This window comes from Oncorhynchus nerka, unplaced genomic scaffold, assembly GCF_034236695.1.
Source record: "Oncorhynchus nerka isolate Pitt River unplaced genomic scaffold, Oner_Uvic_2.0 unplaced_scaffold_6430, whole genome shotgun sequence".
NCBI lineage: Eukaryota > Metazoa > Chordata > Actinopteri > Salmoniformes > Salmonidae > Oncorhynchus > Oncorhynchus nerka.
In genome coordinates, this window is record NW_027034886.1 from 900 (window position 1) to 9,059 (window position 8,160).

Here is an 8,160-nt window from a genome sequence, read left to right on the forward strand (position 1 = left end):
CTGAGGTTTTAAACCCGACTTCCTCTCAAACACTGAGGTTTTAAACCCGACTTCCTCTCAAACACTGAGGTTTTAAACCCGACTTCCTCTCAAACACTGAGGTTTTAAACCCGACTTCCTCTCAAACACTGAGGGTTTAAATGTACTTCCTCTCAAACACTGAGGTTTTAAACCCGACTTCCTCTCAAACACTGAGGTTTTAAACCGACTTCCTCTCAAGCACTGAGGTTTTAAACCGACTTCCTCTCAAACACTGAGGTTTTAAACTGACTTCCTCTCAAACACTGAGGTTTTAAACCGACTTCCTCTCAAACACTGAGGTTTTAAACCGACTTCCTCTCAAACACTGAGGTTTTAAACCCGACTTCCTCTCAAACACTGAGGTTTTAAACCGACTTCCTCTCAAACACTGAGGTTTTAAACCCGACTTCCTCTCAAACACTGAGGTTTTAAATGTACTTCCTCTCAAACACTGAGGTTTTAAACCCGACTTCCTCTCAAACACTGAGGTTTAAATGTACTTCCTCTCAAACACTGAGGTTTTAACCCGACTTCCTCTCAAACACTGAGGTTTTAAACCCGACTTCCTCTCAAACACTGACACCCGACTCCTCTCTCTCAAGCACTGAGGTTTTAAATGTACTTCCTCTCAAACACTGAGGGCCCTGACTTCTCTCTCAAAACTGAGGTTTTTACAGACCGACTTCCTCTCAAACACTGAGGTTTTAAACCGACTTCCTGTCTCAAGCACTGAGGACCTAGCCTTAAACAACCTGACTTCCTCTCTCAAACACTGAGGTTTTTAAACCCGACTTCCTCTCAAACACTGAGGTTTTAAATGCACTTCCTCTCAAACACTGAGGTTTTAAATGTACTTCCTCTCAAACACTGGTTTTAAATAACAGATCTTGTTGTGGGGGAACCCTTTCACAACACTCTTCGTCCCCAAAGGACTTCCTCACACGGCTGGCCCGTTCATTAGGCACGGATGTTTTCTCGTGCATTTGCGTTCACCTCCATAATTGAAGGCAGATTGAGAGAGGGCCCTGCTTCCTCATGGTTTAAAACTACAGCTATACAGGGATATTTGTCTTGCATCTCCAGTAAGTAAATTTGTATAACTGTTTTTGTTTGGCCTCTAGCTGTCTGTGTGTAGTTCTGGAGATGGTGACAAGTTGTAGCTCAGAAAGTCAACTAGTCCTTACCTGAACTTGTAGTTCTGAATATCAGAGCTAGCTGTTGTTGTAGTTCTGAAGAAGAGACAGGGAGTTCCTGAACATTCAGCTAGCTGGGGTATCTAGCTAACTCCCCCAGAGTAGTTCTGAAATATCTAGCTAGCTGTGGGGAACCCCTGAATATCAAACCCTGTTCAGTCCCCAAATCAATCAACTGTTGCAGATGAAGGTCACCCCCATTGTGTTTTCACTAACTGTTGCTGATTCTTTCTAGCTAGCTGCATTTGCTCTGTTCTCTCTCTCCACTAATTGAAGTGTTTTAATAACATAACAGACTAGCTGCTATTTACATTCTACTTTTTGTATTTATAGTTTTGGAGGTGGCACATGGGACTGGGAGTATTTGGGCTTTGCATCTCCTGAGGTAAGTAAACATCTAGCTAACTGTTGTAGTTCTGAATATCTAGCTAGCTGTTGTAGTTCTGAATATCTAGCTAACTGTTGTAGTTCTGAATATCTAGCTTGCTGTTGTAGTTCTGAATATCTAGCTAGCTGTTGTAGTTCTATACTAGCTAACTGTTGTAGTTCTGAATATCTAGCTAACTGTTGTAGTTCTGAATATCTAGCTAACTGTTGTTGTAGTTCTGAATATCTAGCTAACTGTTGTAGTTCTGAATATCTGTAGCTGTTGTAGTTCTGAATATCTAGCTTGCTGTTGTAGTTCTGAATATCTAGCTAACTGTTGTAGTTCTGAATATCTAGCTAGCTGTTGTTGTAGTTCTGAATATCGAGCTAGCTGTTGTTGTAGTTCTGAATATCTAGCTAACTGTTGTTGTAGTTCTGAATATCTAGCTAACTGTTGTTGTAGTTCTGAATATCAGCTAACTGTTGTAGTTCTGAATATCTAGCTAACTGTTGTTGTAGTTCTGAATATCTAGCTAACTGTTGTTGTAGTTCTGAATATCTAGCTAACTGTTGTTGTAGTTCTGAATATCTAGCTAGCTGTTGTTGTAGTTCTGAATATCTAGCTAGCTGTTGTAGTTCTGAATATCTAGCTAGCTGTTGTAGTTCTGAATATCTAGCTAACTGTTGTTGTAGTTCTGAATATCCAGCTAACTGTTGTTGTAGTTCTGAATATCTAGCTAACTGTTGTTGTAGTTCTGAATATCTAGCTAACTGTTGTTGTAGTTCTGAATATCTAGCTAACTGTTGTTGTAGTTCTGAATATCTAGCTTGTTGTAGTTCTGAATATCTAGCTAACTGTTGTTGTAGTTCTGAATATCCAGCTAACTGTTGTTGTAGTTCTGAATATCTAGCTAACTGTTGTTGTAGTTCTGAATATCTAGCTAACTGTTGTTGTAGTTCTGAATATCTAGCTAACTGTTGTTGTAGTTCTGAATATCTATAACTGTTGTTGTAGTTCTGAATATCTAGCTAGCTGTTGTAGTTCTGAATATCTAGCTAACTGTTGTTGTAGTTCTGAATATCAGCTAACTGTTGTTGTAGTTCTGAATATCTAGCTAACTGTTGTTGTAGTTCTGAATATCTAGCTAACTGTTGTTGTAGTTCTGAATATCTAGCTAGCTGTTGTAGTTCTGAATATCTAGCTAACTGTTGTTGTAGTTCTGAATATCTAGCTAACTGTTGTTGTAGTTCTGAATATCTAGCTAGCTGTTGTAGTTCTGAATATCTAGCTAACTGTTGTTGTAGTTCTGAATATCTAGCTAACTGTTGTTGTAGTTCTGAATATCCAGCTAACTGTTGTTGTAGTTCTGAATATCCAGCTAACTGTTGTTGTAGTTCTGAATATCCAGCTAACTGTTGTTGTAGTTCTGAATATCTAGCTAGCTGTTGTAGTTCTGAATATCCAGCTAACTGTTGTTGTAGTTCTGAATATCTAGCTAACTGTTGTTGTAGTTCTGAATATCTAGCTAGCTGTTGTAGTTCTGAATATCTAGCTAGCTGTTGTTGTAGTTCTGAATATCTAGCTAACTGTTGTTGTAGTTCTGAATATCTAGCTAACTGTTGTTGTAGTTCTGAATATCTAGCTAACTGTTGTTGTAGTTCTGAATATTTAGCTAACTGTTGTTGTAGTTCTGAATATCTAGCTAACTGTTGTTGTAGTTCTGAATATCTAGCTAACTGTTGTTGTAGTTCTGAATATCTAGCTAACTGTTGTTGTAGTTCTGAATATCTAGCTAACTGTTGTTGTAGTTCTGAATATCTAGCTGGCTGCTGTTGAAGTTCTGAATATCTAGCTAGCTGTTGTAGTAGTTCTGAATATCTAGCAAGCTGTTGTTGTAGTTCTGAATATCTAGCTAGCTGTTTTGTAGTTCTGAATATCTAGCTAAGTTCTGTTAGTTGTAGTTCTTGAAGATCCAGCTAGCTGTTGTAGTTCTGAATATCTAGCTAACTGCTGCTGTAGTTCTGAATATCCAGCTAACTGTTGTTGTAGTTCTGAATATCTAGCTAACTGTTGTTGTAGTTCTGAATATCCAGCCACACTGTTGTAGTTCTGAAATATCCAGCTAACTGTTGTTGTAGTTCTGAATATCTAGCTAGCTGTGTTGTAGTTCTGAATATCTAGCTAACTGCTGTAGTTCTGAATATCTAGCTAACTGTTGTAGTTCTGAATATCTAGCTAACTGTTGTAGTTCTGAATATCTAGCTAACTGTTGTTGTAGTTCTGAATATCTAGCTAGCTGTTGTTGTAGTTCTGAATATCTAGCTAACTGTTGTAGTTCTGAATATCTAGCTAACTGTTGTTGTAGTTCTGAATATCTAGCTAACTGTTGTAGTTCTGAATATCTAGCTAACTGTTGTTGTAGTTCTGAATATCTAGCTAGCTGTTGTAGTTCTGAATATCTAGCTAGCTGTTGTTGTAGTTCTGAATATCTAGCTAACTGTTGTTGTAGTTCTGAATATCTAGCTAACTGTTGTAGTTCTGAATATCTAGCTAGCTGTTGTAGTTCTGAATATCTAGCTAGCTGTTGTTGTAGTTCTGAATATCTAGCTAGCTGTTGTAGTTCTGAATATCTAGCTAGCTGTTGTAGTTCTGAATATCTAGCTAGCTGTTGTAGTTCTGAATATCTAGCTAGCTGTTGTAGTTCTGAATATCTAGCTAGCTGTTGTAGTTCTGAATATCTAGCTAACTGTTGTAGTTCTGAATATCTAGCTAGCTGTTGTAGTTCTGAATATCTAGCTAGCTGTTGTAGTTCTGAATATCTAGCTAACTGTTGTTGTAGTTCTGAATATCTAGCTAACTGTTGTAGTTCTGAATATCCAGCTAACTGTTGTTGTAGTTCTGAATATCTAGCTAGCTGTTGTAGTTCTGAATATCTAGCTAGCTGTTGTAGTTCTGAATATCCAGCTAACTGTTGTAGTTCTGAATATCTAGCTAGCTGTTGTAGTTCTGAATATCTAGCTAGCTGTTGTAGTTCTGAATATCTAGCTAGCTGTTGTAGTTCTGAATATGTTTAAATCATGTGACTATTAGGAAGCTAATAGAGCTGCTACAGTTATAAATTGCACAATAATTATACATTCACGGCTTTTTTTAAGGTATTGTTTTCTGTTTATTCAATGTGTGTGTGTGTGTGTGTGTGTGTGTGTGTGTGTGTGTGTGTGTGTGTACGGTATGACGTGTGACCTGTGACGTCATGGTGTGTCATGTGGCTGACCCTACAGGAGTATGCAGAGTTTCAGTACCGGAGGAGACACCGGGATCGTCAGCAGAGGAGACAGAGAGGGGACATTCCCCATCTTGACGAGCCTAGCGACAGCATTTTAGGTAATAATGAATCAATAACTAAAAGACACATGGATAGATACTATAGCAGTGTTTTAGACTAGCCACCGTCTCAGTGCTTTAGACTAGCCATCGCAGTTTCTACCTGGTATTTCTATAGGATATCCAGCTATGACTGAATGTGTTTCCAGGTATCTGTCTACCTGGTATTACTATAGGATATCCAGCTATGACTGAATGTGTTACCAGGTATCTGTCTACCTGGTATTTCTATAGGATATCCAGGTATCTGTCTACCTGGTATTACTATAGGATATCCAGCTATGACTGAATGTGTTTCCAGGTATCTGTCTACCTGGTATTACTATTTCATAGATATCCAGGTATCTGTCTACCTTGTAGTTACTATAGATATCCAGCTATGACTGAATGTGTTTCCAGGCATCTGTCTACCTGGTATTACTAGATATCCAGATATGACTGAATGTGTTACCAGGCATCTGTCTACCTGCATTACTATAGTATATCCAGGCATCTGTCTACCTGGTATTTCTATAGGATATCCAGGTATCTGTCTACCTGGTATTTATAGGATATCCAGGTATCTGTCTACCTGGTATTACTATAGGATATCCAGCTATGATCAATGTGTTTCCAGGCATCTGTCTACCTGGTATTGAATATAGGATATCTGTCTACCTGGTATTACTATAGGATATCCAGCTATGACTGAATGTGTTTTACTGTCTACCTGGTATTACTATAGTATCTGTCTACCTGGTATTACTATAGGGGATATCCAGGTATGATGAATGTGTTACCAGGTATCTGTCTACCTGGTATTGTGATATGATATCCAGGTATCTGTCTACCTGGTATTACTATCTGATTGTGTTTGTCTCTGTATCTGTCTATTTACTATAGGATATCCAGCTATGACTGAATGTGTTTCCAGGTATCTGTCTACCTGGTATTACTTACAGGATATCCAGATATGACTGAATACCAGGTATCTGTCTACCTGGCATTACTATAGTATATCCAGGTATCTGTCTACCTGGTATTTCTATGATATCCAGGTATCATCACACCTTGGTATTACTATAGATATCCATGACTGAATGTGTTTCAGGTACATCATTACTATAGATATCCAGGTATGATATCATTACGGGTATCTGTCTACCTGGTATTTCCATAGTATCTGTCTACCTGGGATATCCAGGTATGACTGAATGTGTTTCCAGGTATCTGTCTACCTGGTATTTCATAGGATATCCAGCTATGACTGAATGTGTTTCCAGTAGCATCTGTCTACCTGGTATTACTATAGGATATCCAGGTATGACTGAATGTGTTACTTTAGGTATCTGTCTACCTGGTATTACTATAGGATATCCAGGTATCTGTCTACTCTGTATTTATAGGATATCCAGGTATCTGTCTACCTTGTATTACTATAGGATATCCAGCTATGACTGAATGTGTTAATATAGATTCTGTCTACCTGGTATTACTATAGTATAATCCAGGTACTTGTCTACCTGGTATTTCTATAGGATATCCAGGTATGACTGGAATGTGTTTCCATGTATCTGTCTTCCTGTGTTATTACAGGTATATTCAGGTATCTGTCTACCTGGTATTACTATAGGATATCTAGTATCTGTCTACCTGGTATTACTATAGGATAGGTATCTTGTCTACTTGGTATTTACTTATATATGCATCTGTGTATCTGTTCACTTCCTGGGTATTATATATCCTATGGTATCTGTCTACCTGGTATTACTATAGGATATCCAGGTATCTGTCTACCTGGTATTACTATAGGATATCCAGGTATCTGTCTACCTGGTATTACTATAGGATATCCAGGTATCTGTCTACCTGGTATTACTATAGGATATCCAGGTATCTGTCTACCTGGTATTTCTATAGGATATGTGTTTCCTAAAAGGCTGACGTGTTTCTCCATTAGTCAGTGTTTCCAGGTATCTGTCTACCTGTTATTACTATAGGATATCCAGGTATCTGTCTACCTGGTATTTCTATAGGATATGTGTTTCCTAAAAGGCTGACGTGTTTCTCCATTAGTCAGTGTTTCCAGGTATATGTCTACCTGGTATTACTATAGGATATGTGTTTCCTAAAAGGCTGACGTGTTTCTCCATTAGTCAGTGTTTTCACTGACATGAATGACTTCTTTCCTGGAGAAAAAAAGGAAAAGATAACAAAAAAGTAACAAAAGGAATAATCTCTTATCTTTTCCTTTCGCTGGGAAGACCTTGAATAGTTTGAGCTGTGAGTTTGTCAGTGTGATTGTTCTGTAACGTTGACTGGCTGACTGGCTGACTGGCTGGCTGACTGACTGGCTGACTGACTGGCTGGCTGGCTGGCTGACTGACTTGCTGACTGACTGACTGGTTTCTTCTTCTTTTATTCATAAAACAGACACACAGGAAATGGGAGGTGGGCGAAGACCTGGTCCCCCCATGGTGAGTTCAGTGTGTTTTTCATGTCGTCTGTGTATTCGTCTTTACCTCTTATTATTTATATATATATATATATAGTTTATTCGACAGGCAAACCATTTACATGTTGTGTGCCAATGTGAAGTTTAAACATGCCGATAGAAAAATGGGTTTTATTTCTTACTTTTGATTAAAAAAATGTTTTACCGTTTGTCTTCACAGAAATGTATCTTGCGTCATAACATCACCTTACTAGACATAAAAACATCACCTCACTAGACATAAAAACATCACCTCACTAGACATAAAAACATCACCTCACTAGACATAAAAACATCACCTCACTAGACATAAAAACATCACCTCACTAGACATAAAAACATCACCTCACTAGACATAAAAACATCACCTTACTAGACATAACATCACCTCACTAGACATAAAAACATCACCTCACTAGACATAAAAACATCACCTCACTAGACATAAAAACATCACCTCACTAGACATAAAAACATCACCTCACTAGACATAAAAACATCACCTTACTAGACATAACATCACCTCACTAGACATAAAAACGTCACCTCACTAGACATAAAAACATCACCTCACTAGACATAAAAACATCACCTCACTAGACATAAAAACATCACCTCACTAGACATAAAAACATCACCTCACTAGACATAAAAACATCACCTCACTAGACATAAAAACATCACCTCACTAGACATAAAAACATCACCTCACTAGACATAAA

General features: G+C 38.0%; 1 long non-coding RNA gene across 1 annotated transcript; it reads left to right on the forward strand.

Annotated features, from left to right (window-relative positions):
* Positions 1-1,520: 1,520 nt before the first annotated feature.
* On the forward strand, positions 1,521-7,432 carry LOC135566247 (uncharacterized). Its single transcript, XR_010462014.1, has 3 exons — positions 1,521-1,599; positions 4,863-4,965; positions 7,378-7,432. It is a non-coding gene; the product is annotated as an uncharacterized LOC135566247 (long non-coding RNA).
* The last annotated feature ends 728 nt before the right edge of the window (positions 7,433-8,160 follow it).